This window comes from Terrapene carolina, unplaced genomic scaffold, assembly GCF_002925995.2.
Source record: "Terrapene carolina triunguis isolate 2854851 unplaced genomic scaffold, T_m_triunguis-2.0 Scaffold95, whole genome shotgun sequence".
Taxonomy (NCBI): Eukaryota; Metazoa; Chordata; order Testudines; family Emydidae; genus Terrapene; species Terrapene triunguis.
This window is the reverse complement of record NW_020664446.1, coordinates 34,407,857-34,430,870: the sequence shown is the minus strand read 5'-3', so window position 1 is coordinate 34,430,870 and position 23,014 is coordinate 34,407,857. Positions and strand designations below refer to the sequence as shown.

Genomic DNA, 23,014 nt, shown 5'->3' with positions numbered 1-23,014 from the left:
AGGAGGATGAAACAACAAGTGATGAGGGAAAGAGGATCGGGTGACAACAACAATATGTTTTAGCTATCCTACTTGTGTGTACCATTCATAGATGTAATTAGATGCACTAGCACTAATAAATAACAATGATATCAACTAGCTATCTGCCTTGCAGATGGCAGTTTTCTGTAGGCATCACAACCAGTGGGTGAGGCATGGTAAGTTTTGAAAGCAGGGGAAGCACTGTGTTTGTGTGCACTTTAGCTTGTAAAGCTTTAATTGCTAGTGACACCAAGTTAGCACTTAAGTATCTAGTAATATGAGAATTCCCTTAAGGGTTCTTAATTTCCCGGGGGACGTATGATCCTCACATTTTCAGTCAAGAACAAATATGAAAATATGATAACTTTGTCAAGGTCATGGCCATCGAGTTTCCATAATCTTTGTTTAGGGTAGAGAATGAACATCTTCACCTCTCTCTTTATAATTGATTATTAAGGCTGCTGTGTTGAAAGTGCATTGAAGTGCAACTGAAACTATGCAGAGCTCTTCTTCAAGTCAGGTCAGATTACCTTTCCCAGACCTGAAGAAGCTCTCTGTAGCTTGCAAGCTTGCCTCTTTCACCAGCAGAAATTGGTCCAATAAAAGATACTACCTCACCCATCTTGTCTCTCTCATATCCTAGAACCAACATGGCTGCAAATACACCACGAATGAGAGTGGAATGACATTCTGACCTGGATTGGGAGGTGATAGTTCTTATAAAGACCATGATTCTCTTCCGTTGGTTCCAAAATGCTTCCCACGTACCTAGTCTTAATCCAGGTGAGCCTGTCATAATTCCAACCCTCATCCACCCAGTCTCTGGCATCTTAGTCCCAGTGAGCAGGCAGGCAGAAGGGCACTGATATTGACAAGATTTCTGCCGTTAGTAGCCCTAATTCCTTTCTTTGGGACATTTGGAAATGTGTAAGAAAAATTCCATGCCCCACAGAAATGTATGATTTGGAAGTTTTTGATTTCCTGTATATTTTGATGCAGATGTGAATTGCCTTTCTGCCATATACCAATGTCAATATGTGCAATCCTGAGTGTGTATTCAATCTAGCTAATGTTTAGCTTTCTTTCTGTTTTACATCAGATTTCTTACAAACAAAACCCAAATTCTCTGCTGACAAAACTGACCTGAAGTTAATGGTGTTATACCCGGAAAGAATTTTGCCTAAAATCTCTAAATTATGGTTCAGGATGAACGTATCCTTACATCAGATTAAGTGTATGAACCAATACAGAATTATTCCTCACCCCAAACATTCAAAACTCATGAATCAGGCCCCCCAAAGATCATGAAATTGGTGTAACAACTATAAGATTTTTAAAAAGTAACAGCTCGGGAGGAGGGGAGATCTTTTTATTTGCCTTCTGGATTTTGAGCTTCTACAGTGCACTTAGCCACATTTTTAAATCCTGGTCCATAACAATGAAGGCTAGAAACTTCCTCTTTTTAAATGAAATCTAAGATTCTTGTATGATCAGTTGTGTCAAGGAGCTGAAGCTTTATATTTAACTCCAGACACCGTGATACACTTTAAAATTGCAATAGTTGGCAACAGTGGATTTTTTTAAAGTTGTATATAGCAAGGTTTGTTTTTGTTTGTTTTTCAAGATTGCTCTGGTCTATTTCTTGTGCTTTCTCAGGTTTCGTTGCATTTTCATCCATGCCAGAGCTGGCTCAAAAAATCAAAATGTTTTTTGCATTGGCTCCTATAATCACACTTAAGCATTCCAAAAGCCCACTGGTAAAACTGTTCTTCATACCTGAAGGAATAAATAATGTGTGATATTCTGCTATATGATGCTCCTGATTATTTTATGTATATAATACCAAGCGTGTGTTTGTCTGTTTTATAGACAATTACAAAAGCAAAATCTCTTCACTGAGGAGCTTTCTTCTGTGTAGACAAAGTAGAAACAAAAGATGCCAGGGAGGTATGAAAACAAAAGCCGTAATTAATCATTTTTGGCAGATCTTGAGCTTTTTGTTTTGTTTTATATTTTACTCATCATAGATTGTGTGAAGATGTGTACTGTTTCTTTAAATCTGTAACAGGAAACAGGGCAGGAGGGGGCTTGGAAAGGTTTTAGCAGAGGTTCTACAGTGAAAGATATAGAGCAGGAGAAGGAATGATACCATTTCCCTTATTTCTAATAAAGTTCCTTATTCAGTGTGAGAAGAATGCAACGCTTTCATGGTCATTGTCATCTGTCAGGGTGGGTTGGTCTTAGAGGCTTCATAGAATAACTTCATTTTTGAGATGAGTCTTGAGAGAGGAGAAATCTCCTGGAGTATTTTAAAATGAATTAACTAAAATTGATTACTCAAAAGGAGATTTAAGGATCTATGTACTCTGAGTATGAAAGAAATACAATTGTTTATTTCCATCCATCACTGATGCCTTTTAAAAATTCCCTTCAGTGTTACCTCCCACTTCATGGCTTTTATCAGTCCCCTACTGCTGCAACTCCTGACAGAGTATTTTGTTAGTAAACTGCCAGGGAGGAAGGAGCTAAGGGGAAAATCCACAATCCCGGAATCTGTAGCATTGTGCTTTCCTGCACATGAAGCCATGCTCCTCCACACCACTGAGCATCCCCTCCCTCCCACCCCCTTAGACGAGTACTAGGAGTATATAAACCATAGTGAGTGTCACAGACTCACTGCCTCCCTCAGCACAGCACATCTAAGTCTCCCCTGCATCCAGGTGGGCTCTGCCTTCTCCTTCTCTCCAGACCCGAGCCCCCCTGCTTCCCAGCTGGGCATCTGATATCACCTCCCCCAAGCCTCGCCTCTGTCCATTGTCTTCTGTCCAGGTAAACAGGGTCGCCTGGGCCTCCTCTCCTCTCCGCCCTCCTCTATCCCCCTCTTGCTGGAACCGGCTGGTCAGGTCACTGGAGTCCTCTCTTCGCAGCCCATTGTCCTCCCACTGGCCAGAACCAGCTGTGACTCCTGAGCTGGGCCTCCTGGTCACCAGTCGCTGCGGTATCCATTCTCCAACCCATTGGCCTGGATCCCAAGTTCCATCGCAGGTCCTCTGTAACAACAAACTCCATCTCCCATCACCTCTTTAAACCAGGAACACGCAGGGAAACTGCGTCCCACCCCCACTGCATGCAAACTATTGAAACCCCCCCCCCCACTTCGTCACAGTGACTAATGTCTTTGCATTTTTACAGACTATACTTGGCAAGAAAGAGTTTTCTGTGAAGGGAGAGATTCTGAGCAAATTTACTGTTCAGGTGTGCCGCTACAGAGTATTTCAGAAGCTTTGTTCCTTGGTCTTTTCTGTCATCGGGGGTTTTAATGAAAAGAACCTAAATATAGTATGTATTTAGTGATTTTTAAATGAACTAACGTGTTGTTTGGGCACATATGCATTGATAATTAATTTCTAAACAACAAAATTGGCCTCTTTTCATTACCAGTTGGATCCCGGTGTAGGCTAACATGTTGACACTGCCTCCTAAGGTTTATGTGTGGCAGATGAGGGAGTGCAGATTGGCTGAGATGTTGTAGGATGGGCAAGTCCATTTGTTTGCCCTCACTTCAGGCAGGAATAAATGATTTCACTAAGCACAAGGCAGTGGAAAATGAGGTCCTTAATATCTTGAAGTATTAGTCTCTGAATTCAAATGCACTGTGTGGACATAATGCAATAATCCTCAGTCAGAAATCTTTTACTGAATGTAGGCAGAATCACTTTGTTATTCTGAAACCACTTGAACTTTATAGGTTTGAAAGTTCTTTTTGAACTCAGACATTATTGGGTTCCCGTTCCAGCTGGAAACAACTGCGAGGGCATCAGGAAAAATAGAGAGGGGAGAGAAAAAATAATCTAAGTACAACATACACCCAATGTATAGCCATATAGCTCTTTAAAAACAAACACACACACACACACACACACTAGTACATAGCAGCCAACCTGCAAAAGAACGTGAGCATAACTGTTGCATTTCACTCAAGCATTTTTATTTCTGTCATCTAGACCTGCTTTGAACAGGTTTGGCAGACTCATTGGGGAAAAATACCAGTACCCTGTCTACACTACCATTCTCGTTAATTTTGCTAGCTGGCAAGAGATACAAAAAATTCTAGTGTAGATGCAACTTCCACTGACTTCCTGTCTAATTCTAGGTCTATTTCAAGGTCCTAGTTCACATCTTTACAAATCTCACTGAGTTAGAGTAGAGTTCACAAGCCTTTTCTATGATATGAAAATTATCTGTTTCTAATGACGACATAGGCCAGCAGCTAACTACAATTCTTCTCCCATCCTCCTCTCCCCTCCCCCCACCCCCAAGAGCAAAGAGGAAGCAGGGAAGGAATTAGGACTGAGAGCTGTGTCTCCGGGTACGTCCAGACTACCCGCCATATCGGCGGGTAGCGATCGATTTATCGGGGATCGATATATTGTGTCTCGTTAAGACGCGATATATCAATCCCCGAACGCGCTCCCCGTCGACTCCAGAACTCCACCGGAGCGAGCGGCGGTAGTGGAGTCGATGGGGGAGCCGCGGCCGTCGATCCCGCGCCGTGAGGACAGGAGGTAAGTCGGAATAAGATATGTCGACTTCAGCTACGGTATTCCCGTAGCTGAAGTTGCGTATCTTACATCGACATACACCCCCTAGTGTAGACCAGGCCTCCAAATCACAATGCATGTGGGGATAGTGCAGCTGGTGAAGTATTCCTGGCTCAGGATTATGACTAATGCCACAAACTACCCCATGTTAACATGTACAAATCTCTCTGTTGTAGGGAAGGCCTGAGGCATCTGTGTAAAGCCAATCTCTTTGCACAAGTATTTCTGGAATAAATGTGGCTGAAGAAGAGCCCAGCATTTCCTCTCCTACAGACAAATTGAAGTATAATGATCACTTACCAATGCAGTGTCAGCCAGGGAGGAATGTTGACTGGCGACATTTCAAACAGAATGATTGCTTTTTCCTCTTGATAGGATACCTAGATAGAACAGTGTTGAGGTGGATGAAAAATGCAGCTGTAGGTAGGACACAAGCTTATGCTACCCTAGCTTTGAGTATCATAGAGGCTGAGATGAGATACTTCTCTAACACACAACACTAGCTGCCCTTTCCCCTTTAGCTAGACTATTTGTTTTAATTAAATCACCCTTACAAAACAAGTGATATTAACAAGACCTGCCCTCCCCCCAACCCCCAAAAAAGCTCTGTGAACCCAAGTGATAGTTTAAGAGGTTCTAGTTGCAAACTCTGTCTACACTAGCACTTTTGTCGGTATAACTTATGTTACTCAGGAGTGAAAAAACACCCCCCCCCCGAGCGACTGTAGTGGTGCAGACCCACCGTGGCAGTGCCTCCTGCTGGTCGTGCTGGGAATTAGCTCTCTTGGGCCACCAAGGTGCCTTTTACTAGCAGTGTGTCACTCACGGTTACTTCCACTTCCTCCACCATCTCGACCCGCAGCACTCCTGGACTGCAATGTCCTCTTTGGGACACGGCCCTCTGGCTGTGCCCTAGCCCGCTGTCTCCCCCCTTTCGGGGAACAGGCAGTCCTCAGTCTTTCCACTTGCCTCAATGGCCAACTGCAGTCTCTAGTCTAGCCCATGGCTTCAGGGGCAAATTGCAGTCTGGATTTAGGCCACTCTCTTCATTGGCAAGTAGGGATAAAGGGTGGAGAGACTTACTGCCCCTCTGTTACCCGGGGTTCTTTCAACCCAAAGCTCTTGGTAACTTTTATTCTGTGCGAGGAGGTGTCAGGAAATAAATCAGGGGAGACACGGCCGTCCGACCGATAGATGGCTGGCACAAACAGGGCAACACAAGAGTGCTTTCACTTAAAGCTACACTTTACTTAGTCTCAAGCACTTACACACGTCCGCAACAAGATTAGCAAAACACCCCCAACCCTTGATAATTACCAAAGCTGAGTATCAGAGGGGTAGCCGTGTTAGTCTGAATCTGTAAAAAGCAACAGAGGGTCCTGTGGCACCTTTAAGACTAACAGAAGTATTGGGAGCATAAGCTTTCGTGGGTAAGAACCTCACTTCTTCAGATGCAAAAGCTGAGTGTGGCTCTCGAGTGGCACAGTGGCAGCCCATCTGCCAGTGGGGAACACAAGATGCATCCAGAGGGAGAGACCAGTCCAGAAGAGTCCCCCCATCTCAAGCTTTTTCCCCTTATTTATACATTAGTAATAGAATGACATGTCCCTTAAAGAAAACTTGTCAACAAACAGTTCCAATGGGCAAGCAAGAGGCTCCTTCTGATTGATTAATCAGGTGTGGGTTTTTCCAGAGTCTGTAGCCTTGAGACCCCAGTAGACATTCCTGAGGGTACATCCTGCTCTTTTAAAATGCATGTATCAGCAACTTCAACACAATTCTTATCAGGAAGGATGCAGGGTCAAGCTGCCCTTTCTGTGGCACCCTAAACCACCCCCCGCCCTGCCTTGGTCAAGCTGAGTCTTGCTTTTAACAGCTTGCTGACTAGGTTGCTTTTTAACAATAAGCCATAGTGGTTTTAGGCACTTTACTGGTTTGCCAAAATCTCCCCGTACACCTCCTCCTATTCCCGCTGCCTACTTTCCCTAGGCCACTTCCCCCATAGCCCTAGCACCTTCCCTGCCCTTGCTTCTGGGTCTCAGTCTGGCCATGGTCAGCCAAGAGCTCCCTTATTGCTCCGCTATCCCGCCCAACACTGCAGTATCTCCGGTGCTCCTCAGCAGACAATCCTTCCCCTTTGCCCTTCAGGAAAAGACTGCCCCTTGCTCTGCTGAGCAGACCTTTATCTATGGGCTGCTCCAGAAAGCCTTCTCTCAATTGGGTCTCCCAATAAACCCTTTCCTGATTGGCAGGGTTCTGCGCAGCCTCTCCAAGGCTGCCTTAACCCTTCTCCTGCCTGTGTTGGGCAGCCACCCCACCACAGCAACATAAGTTACACTGACAGACGCGCCAGTGTTGACAGTGCTGTATTAGCAGGAGACACTCTCCCGCAGACATAGCTACCACCGCTTGTTCAGGGTGATTTAATTATGTTGACGGGAGAGCTCTCTCCTGTCAGCGTAGAGCCTCTATAGGGGAGACCTTACAGCAGCACCACTGTAAGCTCTCTAATGTAGACATGAGAGTCTACACTTAGTGTCACCCATCTGTAATCCGTACTTTACCTAAATCTCTAGAAATGCCCTGATCATCAGTTTCACAGAGGTGTTACTGACTTGTCCGTTTGAAATATTTTGCATGACTGGAGTTTGGGTAAATGGGTCTAATTGGAACCTGGGGTTTTCATTTCATATGGATTATGAGGTTGAAAAAGTTAATATTGGTTGTTTGTCATGGCAAAAGCTTGGAAAAGAAATGGCTCTGTAAAACCCTGCAAAAGTCACAAGGACAAAATGAAGACTCATAGGATCACATTATTTTAAGCAAAATGTCCTTGATTTTGCAGTAAAAGTTATTCAAACTATGCCAGTAAAAATGAGCACTTTAAACCCTCTAAAACTCTCTGATTACTTGCCATATTCCACTGTTCTGAACATACAGTGCCAGATTCTGCCACCCTTATTTTAACTGCAGAGTACTTCATGAGACTACCCACAGGGCAAGGGTCTACTCAATGTGAGCAAATGGGGCAGAATCGGACTCAAATTTGTAACAAATTATGGAAGAGTATTGCTAAACAGAAGGTCGGCCAGGATTCCAAAGGCCAGGATTTGTTATAGAAATCTTAAGTCATGGTTTTGTCATGAAAGTCAAAGTTTTGTTACAAACATAAAGGAACAACCTTACTCAGAGGAAAACTGAGCTGAAGTTACTATGTTTTTTCTGGTTTAGAAAACCATATGGATCCATAACTTGGTTCAGATTTACTTGAAAATTGTCAGTCTCACTAAATGGTTTGCAAAACTTCTGTCATAGTGGAGTTCATTACATATATCTGAACAGCGTTGGATATAGTTACATTTTTGTAGAACTAAGTTGAAAATGTTCATTTAAAAAAGTTAGCTCGGTTCTTGGAAATGAATCCAGTTTTTGTATGTTAGTGACAGTATTCCCAGTCCCTTTCAGTAAGTCTTTCTAGAGAACAGATATTTTCACCTTCTGTAGTTATTGAACTGAATGGTATTTAGTTTAAGACGAATTTAACTTCATCCATTTCTGTTTGCAAGAAAACATTTTAGACATTTATTTTCTGAGTCGCATTGATATCTACCTGTCACACTTTCCAGATTCAACGTCTGTAAAAACTATGCTCCATTGGGGCCAGGTAGAGTTTCTGAAATATAAAATGGCTTTAATTCACTGCTTATATTTAAATATTATACAACCAATTCTGGCTGATCATACTTGAATTCGGATTTATTCATGAAAGAGTGAGAACTATCTGAAACTTTACATCTCAGATCCTTCTTTTGTTTTGCCCCGGCACTGGTGTTGAGATTTATTCATGCAAAATAATGTGCAATTTTATTAACTCTGACACTGAGTTCAGATATCATTGCTGTATAATCATAAATCACTATCATCATACACAATGTAAACCACCCCCTTAAACTTACTGTTGTCTTCCATTAGAATTTGAAAAAAAAATGTGCAAAGATCAAAATACTAAATTTTCCACCATGGCTACCACTTGTGTGGCTTCACTGGTGAGTAACTTGACATAAAATGCTAGTGTAGACACAGCCATAAAGAGACTTCTGGCCTTGGACACTGTTTGTGTCTCAAAAGGACATTTGATATTTTTGGAGCTTGTAGGGAGCACAGAGGAAACCAAACTATGTAAAACAAGAAATGTTTAGGTGCTAGAGTAAGGGTTAAGAGTAGAATTGCTGGGATCACTCAGGCTTGGAGTGTAAAGGTCAAAAAGACCACTTTTTTAAACCTCAGTGATGAGTCTTTGGAATTATATCTTGATAAATATGCATCTGTGGAATGCATTGACTAAGAACATGAGAGGATACCTATCCTGGAGGTCTTAAGTAAATTTATTCTTTAAAGGTGCCACTTCAGTATATCCTAGAAGCATCTTAAGCCTCTGAACAATCTTTACTCCTTAAAAACTGCAGTCTTTGTAAGTAGCTTCTTTTTAATGTTAGAAGAAAACTAAAATGAGATTAATAAAATAAATATATTCAGCAGTATCATGTTATACTGGGTCATAATAATATCTCATCCTTACACGTAACCTGGGAAACAGCAAAAGATCCTGTGATGATTGCTGCTTAATTAGATCCTTTCCCCACCCCCAGTAAGTGGCTAAGAACATTAATTATCTACTCTTCAATCTTGGGGTACTGATACTTCATTATAGTTGTTAGAGAACACAGTGAACTCGATTGTTTTATTATTCCTACATGCACATTTTCTTTTACTCTCCCCTCTCCCTCTTTCTTCCCCCCTCCTGCCTCTCACCCCCGGGCCCCGCAATGAGGTTTCCCATAGAATTTTCACAAGCACAAGGGAGGAGCCCCAAACCCTCTGTCCAGTAGAGTGCCTGGGCAGAACTGTATGACTCAGAACAGGATACTAACATAGCAAGAAACTACAACAGGATGTGCATGAGTAGTCTGTTGCCACATGTGCAGTAGATTACACACCTTGGGTATGTTATGAAGCATGAGATCTTCAGCTTTGTGCCTTCATCTATGCAAGAAGTGCACCAGTAGCCACCTGTTCTACACAATGGTATGGCTTATTTTTCTTACTTGTAACATACCTGAAGGTGAAGTGGGTACCTTGCAAACAGATAACTAGATGGGTCTCTGCTGCAAGACATTTACCATCTTCAGTTTATACATCACATAACAAACAAGGGGCACAAAAGGAGCAGGTGGATTTGGACCGGGTTACATAAATTAAATCACGTGGAGACTCGTATTCCTGTATAACTGTTTGTAGGATTGGAGCCTCAGTTAGTTCATGTGGTCACCTTAGTGAGCAGGACTCCTCCTTAAGTTTTACTTTAGTCCACAAATCAGATCACATTCCATAGACTTCATGGCAGAGGTGAGTCATTGAGATATGAATGAGGAGAGGGGGCAATGGATTGGTGAATTACATAACATATCTTTGCACTAGGAAAGGCAGTCCATGGTAAAAGAATATGATTTTTAAAAAGTATGTGTGGGTGTGTCTTTACTTCAGTAGAACTATTCATGTGCTTAAAATTAAGCACATGCTTATGCGCTTTGCTGGATTGGGGCCATAGCCTCTTCAGTCAGGATATGGACGTAAGAGCTTTGATGCAGCTTCCTATAGCCGGAGGCTGCTCAAAGCATCACACCTGTTTTCTCTTGCACAGCTGAATGCTGTAGCTGCCTTGGAGGGGGGAAGCAGCTTCTTCCCTTTGATGTCTTGCTGGAACAGGAGTGATAGCAACAGTCTATCAAAGGTAGAAGAGTGCTTCCCTTCCTAGCCCAGCCTCTACAGTCAGCTGCCCCAGGGAAGCGGCTGTGCTGCCTTGAAGAGCCACTGACTGTAGGAAGCTGAATGAAAGGCCATTTAGTTGGGGTCTAAGGCTAGTTCTACACTACCCGCCTGAATCGGCGGGTAGAAATCGACCTCTCGGGGATCGAATTATTGCGTCTCGTCGGGACGCGACAATCGATCCCCGAATCGACGCTCTTACTCCACCAGCGGAGGTGGGAGTAAGCGCCGTCGATGGGAAGCCGTGGAGGTCGATTTTGCCACCGTCCTTACAGCGGGGTAAGTCGGCTGCGATACGTCCAACTCAGCTACACTATTCGCGTAGCTGAATTTGCGTATCTTAAATCGACCCCCCCCCCCTTAGTGAAGACCTGCCCTGAGAGAAGGAGATAGAGAGGTGGGAGCTGGAACTGTTGAAAGCATTGGCTGTTTGGGGAGGAAACCTCTGCAAGAATTTTTCCTGGAGATCCTCCCAGTATCCTCCCATGGGGAGAAGCAGGGAGATCGGTGCAGGAGTCAAGGCTTGCCCTGCTCCCCAGAAAAGGCTACCTGGCCACCCCCAAACCTGTCTCCATCCTTTGTTCTGGCCTCCAGTGCCCAGTAGAGCACTTCCCCTTTCCCCTCAGCCCCTGTGTAATGTGACTTCATTATAACCATGCTCTCAGGGACTCACATTGACCATATCACGGAATGGCTCTGCAAAAAAGTTAATACAGCCTGGGCCTATATCACTTTTTCAGAGGATAGCCCCTGGGAATGAAGGAGAGATGATATGCATCTTACCCTGGCGCTGGGCTACCCACTCCTTTGCCCAGTCCTTCCAGCATCCTCTACAAACAACGAGTGGAGGGGCCTCTATAGGGAGAGGAAGGGAAACAGTGACATAGAGATGGCTGGATCTCCCTTAAGAGAGCCATAGAGGGAGGATGCCCTCACACATGAATCAGAGTGACATGAACTGGTTTCATATTGGTCTGAAAACCAGTGAGAGAGGAGAATAAGGTCTAAAATAAGTTATTACAAACTTTAACAGAAACAAAATACTGGAATAAATTATTTGGTTAAAACAAAATACCATGCACACTCACTGTTACAATATGAAAACAAAATATATGTATAGAATATAGATAATAAGATAAAATAGTAATTTCATTCCAATGGACTAAATTTCCTTTCCTTTCCTTATTATTAACACATCCATTCTTTTATAACAGAAATCTTATAAAACTTGTTTACAGCTTAAATAAACTTATTATGTACACAAATACACAATTATGAATTGGCCTTTGGAAGTCCCTATAGCTGTATTAACAAGATTTGCTACCAGTCGCTTTCTTCAGCTTGTAGTATTGATCACATGTTGTGGTTGATGCTTTTCTACTCCTCGTCTTCCGTATCTGTTAAAGTCTTTCATTACCATATACTTAGGTCCAAACTTCTGTTTTTCTTACATTTAGATGTGTAACCTGTTTTACCTGTTGTATCAAAACTCTGTGATATAGTTGAAAGGATTTCTCCCTCCCTTAGTATTTTTTTAAAAAAAGTTCTTAAACTATCAGGTTTAGTGGCTGGGAATGACCCTGTTCCAGCATATTCCAAAAAGTTCCATCAGATTTCTAAGTAACCATCTTTGTATCTTCTCCCTTGTAGAGCTCTGACTGATGAGTTAGTTTTTCTAGTACCAGAATTCCCCCCACTTTTTGATACCAGTCAGTAGTTTCAGGACAGTCTGTCCTCTTCCACCATCTTGCTATAGTAATTCTAGTGGCAACTAGCAGATGAGTGATCAGTTTTTTTCTGGCTTTTATAAGATGCAGACTTTTCAGGACAACTTAATAAAAATACTTGGGCTATCTGACAGCTGACGTCCTGATCTCCCTTATGGTTTTCCAAAATGTTTTAATTGTTGGCCTCTTCCACCATATATGGAGAAATCATCCTATTTCATTCCATTCTCTTCAGCATTTGCTCTATCCTTGTACCATACATATGTTTAATTTTAAGGGGAGTGAGAAAATTGATAAAGAATTTTAATGTAATTTTCTTTTAATAAAGTGTTTATTGAGGAGTGGAGACCACTGCCCCATATATTTGCCCATTTCTCAATTTTGGTGTCTATGCCTATGTCAATTTTCTATCGTTTCATGAACATAGTTATTTGCTGTAAGTTACAGTGATTACTTTGTATAGAGTGGAAAGTAAGTCTTTGTGTTTCATGGATGTGGAGTAGTTTTTCAAATTCTGTCAATCAATGGACAAAATTCTAATGGATTTCCCTGTATGATATTAAAGAATTATTTCATATGTCTCAAAGCCATGAAGAGGGATATTTTATATCTCTCTAGTCCAACTGCATCATCAGCTATAACTGCATCAACCTGGATCATCTCCAAGAGTTCTCAGCCATCAACTTTAACACTCTGGTTTACAGAAGGATAATTGTTATACTGAAAAATCTATTGTATTTCTATTGGCTCTTTGCTTAACTGCAAACACCTTCTGGTACCAGTAAATCAGTGGGCATAGCATCTCAGAAAGAATATAATTCTGATCACTGTAAGAATGAACATAGAATGTGAACTCGACCAGTACTGAAATGATTCACTCAATCTTAGGGCTGCATGGCTTTTAAAAGCCCTTCTGGTTGGTTGCCTTATCAGTCTGGAATTAAATTTTGAAAGTGAAGCAAGCAAGTATTTTAACAAGATTATGATATCAGTCTCCATTCTGAAAAGCTGCCTACTGTTTCCCTTTTTAATAGAAACAATGTCTAATTAATTTCTAATGTTTCTTTTAAAATCCACTATTCATTTTGATAATTTCAGGATACTTTGGGACAGAACAAATAATAAAGGATATTAAAATATGTATATTTTTTTCTTTCTTGGACATTTAAAACAGGAGAATTCAGATATTTTGATTATGGCAGTGAGGAAAATGAAGTTAAATACAACCAGGTAAGAAAAAGCCGTGATCTCTTAAAAGTAAAAATAAACAGACTACTACAGCAAGAATTTTTCTAACGAGGGAATAAAGTATATTAGCTGCATGGAGAGCTGGATTCCTGTCTGATTGTGGTGGAAATTTCTTAGTTGATTTATTTGAATTATTCAATACTCTGCTCAAAATATTTTCACCACTGCAAATTCTCTGTTGTCTGTCCACTGTCCATGTCCAGCTGTTATTCTATTGACTTTCCAGCGAAATCCATGAAACTTAAGGATGTTCTCGCTACATCTAACAATTAAATAGTTGCATTCTTTCTGGATGCACCCAAAACTTCAGGCAGATATCAAGCCACAGATGAATATTTTGTGTTTAAAACTTACTACTTCACAGGCTTTCACTTTTAAAGCTGTTCAATTTGTTTTCCAGACTGAAGCCCCCTTGTATACGTTAGAAGATATGAAAGTTCCAACTGCATTGTGGTATGGTGGAGAGGACTGGCTTGTGAACCTGGAGGATATAAAAATATTACTCCCACAAATCACTAATCTACAGTATGAAAAGTATATTCCTGATTGGGCCCATTTTGATTTCATTTGGGGACTTGATGCTCCTGAGCGAGTATACAGTGAAATCATTGATCTGATGAAGAACCATCCATAGAATTGCATATTAGTGTTTTAGAATTAAGCAAGATTTAGAAGGAGTCCTTTGAAATAAGCTTTGTATCTGAACTAATTGTAGGGTTTACAAAGCTGTTTGCTATGATTCCTTGGATTTGCACTACTTGTCATTATCATATTCTATCCTCCTGGTAATTCGGGGACCTCCTCAAGGATCTGAATTTGATTTCTTAGAGGAGATAGATTTTTATGGCTTCAAATTTATCCCATGCCTAGAAATGTGTTGAACAATGAAAATGAAAACCCTAAAAATTGAAGGTTTTAATATTTCAATGTGAAAATGGAAATTTCACTATTTGTATGACAGTTGTGAAAATTCCCAGTAAATAAAATAACAGGATTCATTTTCCTCACATAAGTGACTGATTCAAATAACATTAACCTCAGCCATGCAAAATTGTGTGTGTTCGAATGTTTTCAACAAGGAAAGATAATTTCATAAAGTGATATTTGGAGAGCACAAAACCAACAAAAACTGCTAAGGTTTATTTATTTCCCTTTGCTTTGAAGGATTGGGAAGATTTTGGTGGGAGATGATAATGCTCATAAATGTTTTTGGCTGCAAGGTTATGTATGTATGCTTATTATTGCCAAAAGAAGAGTCCCGGAGTAGTTTATAATTGTATTTTTTAAAATGTGTCAAGGAGAATCCAGAGCAAAGGATGAAAGTATATATAATGAGCGTATAAATAAAAATAAATCAAATTAAACCAATACACCTTGCATAGCTGTATGTGTTACTTATTGGGTTTTACCACTTTGCGTGCTTCACTCATTCGTTAAATAATTAGAGAGAAATTAGAAGGGCCAAAATGGAGAAAACAGCAAAAGGTGAAAAAAACAAACCTGAGATTCTTTAACTATATCAGAAGCAGGAAGCCTGTGAAGGGTTATCCCACATCCGGCTACTGTGAGGTTCTTATACCATCCTCTGAAGCTGCTGGTTTTGGCCACTGTTGGAGATGGGGACACTGAGCTAGCTGTACCTTGCATTTGATCTGGCAGGGCAATTCCTAAGTTGCCACTGCTAAATGGTGCCATTTAGACACAGCCCAAAGTTGGAGATGATGGGGCTATGCACCTCCTCAAGGGGAGCTCAGGGAGGCACAGTCCCCTCCCCAAGTTTCCTGGAATGAAGGGGGATCCTTCTTCCTATTGGGGGAGGTGGAATTGACCTCACCTCCACCTCACAACTTTGGGATCAGTGTATACCCCTCAGGGTTGATAGGGGATTTGTCCCTGTGATCAGGGAGCTCAGAGACTGAGTTGTACGGTCTCCTTGTATCCTCCTCAAGCACCGACGTGAAGGCCACATCAATCTGGCCCTATATTATATCACATCACTACCAGCTCCAATCCTGCAAATCCCTTATTATGCCAAAGACTTAATCTCTCAGTGCCTCAATTCCCCACTGGTAAAATGGGAATACAAATACTTCCTTTCTCACCCCCCACTTCTCGGTCTTTATTCCTACAGTTTGGCTCTGTGTGATGTTTTCAGACTAGATTATTCACTGAAAAATGCTGGTTTGAGTAACCTGAAACTATTTGCAAATTTGACACAAAGCTGCTGAATAGTTTTAGTCAAAAGAATTTTTTCAGGTTAGATTCAAAAAAGGATTTAGAAGATATTCACAAAATGGGGGTAAGGGAGTGGTGGTGGTATGCTGCCTGCAGCCTGGTGGTTAAGGTATTTATCGGGCATATAGGAGAGGCCAGTTTTAATCCCCACTTTGGATTAGAGAGTTGAATCGAGGTATCTCCCCTCCCAGGTGAGTGCCCTAACTACTGGGCTAGAGGATATCTGTCAGTGCAGCGCTCTGTCTCTCCTGTAGAAGTGCTTCACTTTGTATGAAATTTTTGAATAGTCATTGGGCCAGAGAAAGAATGAAAATGACTCTACTTCAGACATGAGATGCCATCTCTTACGCATTTCTGCAGTGATTCAGTATCAACCTAGGGGATCAGGGGGGCATTAGTGGGCTAGGGCACATGACTTAGGAGGAGAGGCTAATTTAGTCTGCAGAAGAAAAGAACGAGGGGGGGATTTGATAGCACCCTTCAACTATCTGAAGGGGGGTTCCAAAGAGGATGGAGCTCGGCTGTTCTCAGTGGTGGCAGATGACAGAACAAGGAGCAATGGTTTCAAGTTGCAGTGTGGGGGATCTAGGTTGGATATTAGGAAAAAACTATTTCACTAGAAGGGTGGTGAAGCACTGGAATGGGTTACCTAGGGAGGTGGTGGAATCTCCATCCTTAGAGGTTTTTAAGGTCCGGCTTGAGAAAGCCCTGGCTGGGATGATTTAGTTGAGCTTGGTCCTGCTTTGAGCAGGGGGTTGGACTAGATGACCTCCTGAGGTCTCTTCCAGCCCTAATCTTCTATGTTTCTATGATCAATTGTTCAGTCACGTATGCATGTACTTAACTTTAAGGCTACTGTGTTGCATGTTGGCTGGATGCAAACTAATTTAAATTTAATTTTCTCTTGTCATGTTCATGCAAAGCAATTGCTGATCTGTGTGCAGTGTGCAAGTTGTGAAGGGTGCTAAGCTGTGTCTCAACCCATATAAAATATATTACTTGCATTATGTGTAATGGTCTGTAATCACCACAGTTTTTGACATAAACCAACAGCACAAACATGAAGACTTAGCTATGAAAGGTTTAGTCAGATCCTTGTCCAACTCAGTTGCCACTGTGCCTGGGAGCTGGTAGGGGCTTTTTCTGTGGCATAGCTAAACCACAAGTAAATACACAAACTTAAAATGGACTTTGCATGAGTAAACTTTAGCTCACTCCAGTGTCTATGTTAAGCAAATACAAAAGGGGACAAGAGAGCATGGCCAAAGTGAATCTGTAGTGTACGTTAGTTGCAGAAAACACTTTATGGTATGCCCCCAGCTCTAGCCATTAATAAGCCAAACACTTCTATGCTTAAACTGCATGTTTTAAAAAAGAATGATTTTATTGCATACACCAGCATATCAACAAATGTCAGAGCACTGGGCACATATTTAGTAGAAGTGGTGTTTTCTGCCAGTTACCCTATTGCCTTCCATGGCACTGCATGGTTGTAAATGAATGCAGAATTTGGCCGACACAGCAATCTAGTCACAGGAAGGAATATCATAGGATTAACAATCAGTCCCCATTTCCCAGTTATGTTCACTCAAACTATAATGTTGAACTCAAGCTAGATTTATCCTTCAGTTTAATCAGCTTAATCAATATATATTATGGTAGAATGATGAACAAATCTATGAATGTGATAGGAAATAATATATGCAGTCTGTAAAGTACAATCTATTTTATATAATTATTAAATTCTTCACAAACTTTGCATGATTATAACTTTTGGAGACATCACATCCCAGTCTGGTGTTTTAGGGGAGAGATTACTCCTATTAACAAACACTGGGAGGGGACATGAATAGTCCCTTTATACTTACAGTGGATGAAATTAATAGCAAGCCAGAGATTAACAACTTTCGGTTAATAGCGACGTTATGTCAGGAGCCGAGTCCATCCCATTGACATTAATGTTAATGAGATTTGGATACTGGCAACAGGCATGCCGCTTATCAACAACTTTTCACCTCTCCCTGCTCGTCCTGCCCTGGTATTGGTGGCCCGGGCTTAGCACATCCTGAGTTTAGCACTTTCTTCTTTGGCTGCAGCCTCACAAATCTGCCTGTATCTGGGGACCTACTGCCCAAATAGGAGGTAATGGACTGGGGCACATGCATCTTCAGCCAGCGGGGAAGCCCCTGCTGGAGTTCTCGTGCTGTAGGCTGGGAGGGGAGGTTGCAGGCAGGGCAGGAGTGTGGCAGGGGGCAGGGATTTTCCATGGAAATCTCAGGAAAAACTTTCTAACTGTGTGAATGGTAAGACTGCCTAGGGAGGGCGTGGAAGCTTCTTCCCTGGAGGTTTTTAAAAGGAGGCTGGATAGCCACCTGTCTTGGATGGTTTAGACACAACAAATCCCGCATCTTGGCAGGGGGTTAGACTAGATGACCTTTGTGGACCCTTCTAACCCTATGGGTCTATGATTCTAAATATTGGCATTAAATATCACTCCAACCTCCATTGCTCAGAAACGCTCCTGAACTGCTCCCAATCCTCTGAGGATGGTTAAGAAGAAGTGTGTGTGTGTTGTGGAGGGGAGGGAACCATACAATTACTTTACACTTCAGCTATTAGGACCCAATGACAGCAACATCAATGCTGATGGCTAGAGAAGCTCATGAGAACATAGGGGAAGCACACTTCACACTCCAACGAACGCTTTGGGGCCATTTAGAGGGCAATTTAAACTGACCAAGGAAGACCTGGAGACCATCATCACAGATGTCAGATGATATTTAATCAAAACAGGAGGTGGCTCAGAAGGGGGGTTAGACTAATGCTATGCAGGAAGCTTACAGTAACACAGAGACAAGAAAAATAATTTGTCAACATTTACAAACCAGAATTTAGGTACTTAAAGATGCCAAACATCCAGCAGCTCCCATAAAGGCCCTTCCTGGGAATACATTTTGAGAAGATTGTGGTGAGACAATTCTACCATATCTGTATACTTCATGTTTCTGTGCCCATAATGAATCTGGGTTCGGACCTGAGTATGATATGGACATTGCACTAGTTCGGTTGGTTAATGTTGTGCTAGTGATGGATGAAGATCAGGTGGCCACTTTGATTTTGTCAGACTGATCAGCTAATATTTGGAAGCATTAACATTATTATATTTGTTGAGTCATTAGCCTCTGTGATAGTTTTCATTTTGCTCCTCCTTTCAGCGATAAGGGAGGAGCAAATAAATGATTTATCCTCAAAGGGGAATATTGGATTGATCACTTGAGAAGTTAGTGTTTTTTGTCCCCCTTATCTGAGAAATTGTGGACCTTTGTTGCTGGAGATGTGTGAAGAGAGTAGGAGTCACCCACGAGTGGCTTGGCTTCTTTTGAGCAGAGAGATGCCAGAGGGTAGGATTGAATAATTACACTTTTGCTATGGGGGCTTTGGCTTTCTGTCGGATTATAGCTTGCTCTGATGCACATTCAATGGAGAATGTAAAATGGAGATAAAACATTTTATTATTGATAGAATACCGCACTTATATATGTGCACAAGTATGATTCTGTTTTTTGAAACCTGAGAATAACTGTAGTGAACAGTTTGTGGGCTAAATTTTGCTCTCATTTATTTTTTGGCAAAAAACATGCTTTACTAGATACAATTACTGATATGCTCATTTATTCAATAAATAATTCTTTTGAAAAAAGTCCATATTAGACATAAAATAATTAGGTGCTTTAATGACTGGAACTGGGCACATACCATGAAACATTTTCTGTAAATAATGCTACCATGAATATGATTTTGCCCTGCTCCGCTTTGGCCCTTTTTAAAATTTGTTTAATACAGACATTGGCGTGATCCAGTTGTAGTCATGCTAATGATCATGGAAAGTAAATTTTAGTTTCGATATGCAAATATTTGTTCTTGGTTTATTTTATATGTGTTGGGATTTTTGTCAACACAACAGTGGGAATAGATTTACAAAAGCCCTCATAAGAACATAAGAATGGCCATACCGGGTCAGACCAAAGGTCCTTCTAGCCCAGTATCCTGTCTACCGACAGTGGCCAATGCCAGGTGCCCAGAGGGAGTGGACCTAACAGGCAATGATCAAGTGATCTCTGTCCTGCCATCCATCTCCACCCTCTGACAAACAGAGGCTAGGGACACCATTCCTTACCCATCCTGACTAATAGCCATTAATGGACTTAACCACCATGAATTTATCCAGTTCTCTTTTAAGCGCTGTTATAGTCCTAGCCTTCACAACCTCCTCAAGTAAGGAGTTCCACAAGTTGACTGTGCGCTGCGTGAAGAAGAACTTCCTTGTATTTGTTTTAAACCTGCTGCCTATTAATTCATTTGGTGACCCCTAGTTCTTGTATTATGGGAATAAGTAAATAACTTTTCCTTTTCCACTTTCTCCACATCATTCATGATTTTATATACCGCTATCATATCCCCCCTTAGTCTCCTCTTTTCCAAGCTGAAGAGTCCTAGCCTCTTTAATCTCTCCTCATATGGGACCCGTTCCAAACCCCTAATCATTTTAGTTGCCCTTTTCTGAACCTTTTCTAGTGCCAGTATATCTTTTTTGAGATGAGGAGACCACATCTGTACGCAGTATTCGAGATGTGGGCGTACCATCGATTTATATAAGGCAATAATATATTCTCAGTCTTATTCTCTATCCCCTTTTTAATGATCCCGAACATCCTGTTTGCTTTTTTGACCACCTCTGCACACTGCATGGACATCTTCAGAGAACTATCCACGATGACTCCCAGATCTTTTTCCTGACTTGTTGTAGCTAAATTAGCCCCCATCATATTGTATGTATAGTTGGGGTTATTTTTTCCAATGTGCATTACTTTACATTTATCCACATTAAATTTCATTTGCCATTTTGTTGCCCAATCACTTAGTTTTGTGAGATCTTTTTGAAGTTCGTCACAGTCTGCTTTGGTCTTAACTATCTTGAGCAGTTTAGTATCATCTGCAAACTTTGCCACCTCACTGTTTACCCCTTTCTCCAGATCATTTATAAATAAGTTGAATAGGCTTGGTCTGAGGACTGACCCTTGTGGAACACCACTAGTTACCCCTCTCCATTCTGAGAATTTACCATTAATTCCTACCCTTTGTTCCCGGTCTTTTAACCAGTTCTCATTCCATGAAAGGACCTTCCCTTTTAATCCCTTGACAGCTTAATTTACGTAAAAGCCTTTGGTGAGGGACCTTGTCAAAGGCTTTCTGGAAATCTAAGTACACTATGTCCACTGGATCCCCCTTGTCCACATGTTTGTTGACCCCTTCAAAGAACTCTAATAGATTAGTAAGACACGATTTCCCTTTACAGAAACCATGTTGACTATTGCTCAACAGTTTATATTTTTCTATGTGTCTGACAATTTTATTCTTAACTATTGTTTCGACTAATTTGCTCGGTACCGACATTAGACTTACTGGTCTGTAATTGCCGGGATCATCTCTAGAGCCCTTTTTAAATATTGGCGTTACATTAGCTAACTTCCAGTCATTGGGTACAGAAGCCGATTTAAAGGACAGGTTACAAACCTTAGTTAACAGTTCCACAACTTCACATTTGAGTTCTTTCAGAACTCTTGGGTGAATGCCATCTGGTCCCGGTGACTTGTTAATGTTAAGTTTATTAATTAATTCCAAAACCTCCTCTAGTGACACTTCAATCTGTGACAGTTCCTCAGATTTGTCACCTACAAAAGCCGGCTCAGGTTTGGGAATCTCCCTAACATCCTCAGCTATGAATACTGAAGCAAAGAATCCATTTAGTTTCTCCGCAATGACTTTATCATCTTTAAGTGCTCCTCTTGTATCTCGATCATCAAGGGGCCCCACTGGTTGTTTAGCAGGCTTCCTGCTTCTGATGTACTTAAAAGACATTTTGTTATTACCTTTGGAGTTTTTGGCTAGCCGTTCTTCAAACTCCTCTTTGGCTTTTCTTATTACATTTTTGCACTTAATTTGGCAGCGTTTATGCTCCTTCCTGTTTGCCTCACTAGGATTTGACTTCCACTTTTTAAAGGAAGTCTTTTTATCTCTCACTGCTTCTTTTACATGGTTGTTAAGCCACGGTGGCTCTTTTTTAGTTCTTTTACTGTGTTTCTTAATTTGGGGTATACATTGAAGTTGGGCCTCTATTATGGTGTCTTTAAAAAGCGCCCATGCAGCTTGCAGGGATTTCACTTTAGTCACTGTACTTTTTAACTTCTGTTTAACTAACCCCCTCATTTTTGCATAGTTCCCCCTTTTGAAATTAAATGCCACAGTGTTGGGCTGTTGAGATGTTCTTCCCACCACAGGGATGTTGAATGCTATTGTATTATGGTCACTATTTCCAAGCGGTCCTGTTATAGTTACCTCTTGGACCAGCTCCTGCGCTCCAATCTAGAGTTACCTCTCCCTTGTGGGTTCCCGTACCAGCTGCTCCATGAAGCAGTCATTTAAAGTATCGAGAAATTTTATCTCTGCATTTCGTCCTGAAGTGAAATGTTCACAGTCAATATGGGGATAATTGAAATCCCCCACTATTACTGGGTTCTTAATTTTGATAGCCTCTCTAATTTCCCTTAGCATTTCATCATCACTATCACTGTCCTGGTCAGGTGGTCTATAATAGATCCCTAATGTTATATTCTTATCAGAGCATGAAATTTCTATCCCTAGAGATTCTATGGAACATGTGGATTCACTTAAGATTTTTACTTCATTTGATTCTACATTTTCTTTCACATATAGTGCCACTCCCTCCCCTCCCCCGCGCATGACCTGTTCTGTCCTTCCGATATATTTTGTACCCCGGAATGATTGTGTCCCATTGATTGCTCTCAGTCCACCAGGTTTCTGTGATGCCTATTATATCAATATCCTCCTTTATCACAAGGCACTCTAGTTCACCCATCTTATTATTTAGACTTCTAGCATTTGTGTACAAGCACTTTAAAAACTTGTCACTGTTTATTTGTCTGCCCTTTTCTGATGTGTTAGATTCTTTTTTTATGTGAATGTTTATCATCTGATCTGGCCCCTACTTTATCCTTTTCCATCCTCTGCTCCTGACTATAACCTGGAGATTCTCTAACATTAGACTCTCCCCTAAGAGAAGTCTCTGTCCGATCCACATGCTCCTCTGCAGCAGTCGGCTTTCCCCCATCTCCTAGTTTAAAAACTGCTCTACAACCTTTTTAATGTTCAGTGCCAGCAGTCTGGTTCCACTTTGATTTAGGTGGAGCCCATCTCTCCTGTATAGGCTTCCCCCATCCCAAAAGTTTCCCCAGTTCCTAATGAATGTAAACCCCTCCTCTCTACACCATCATCTCA

General features: G+C 41.4%; 1 pseudogene; it reads left to right on the top strand.

Moving 5' to 3' along the window:
- Positions 1-14,057, top strand: part of LOC112120484 — a 29,159-nt pseudogene extending 15,102 nt beyond the window's left edge.
- Positions 14,058-23,014: the final 8,957 nt, after the last annotated feature.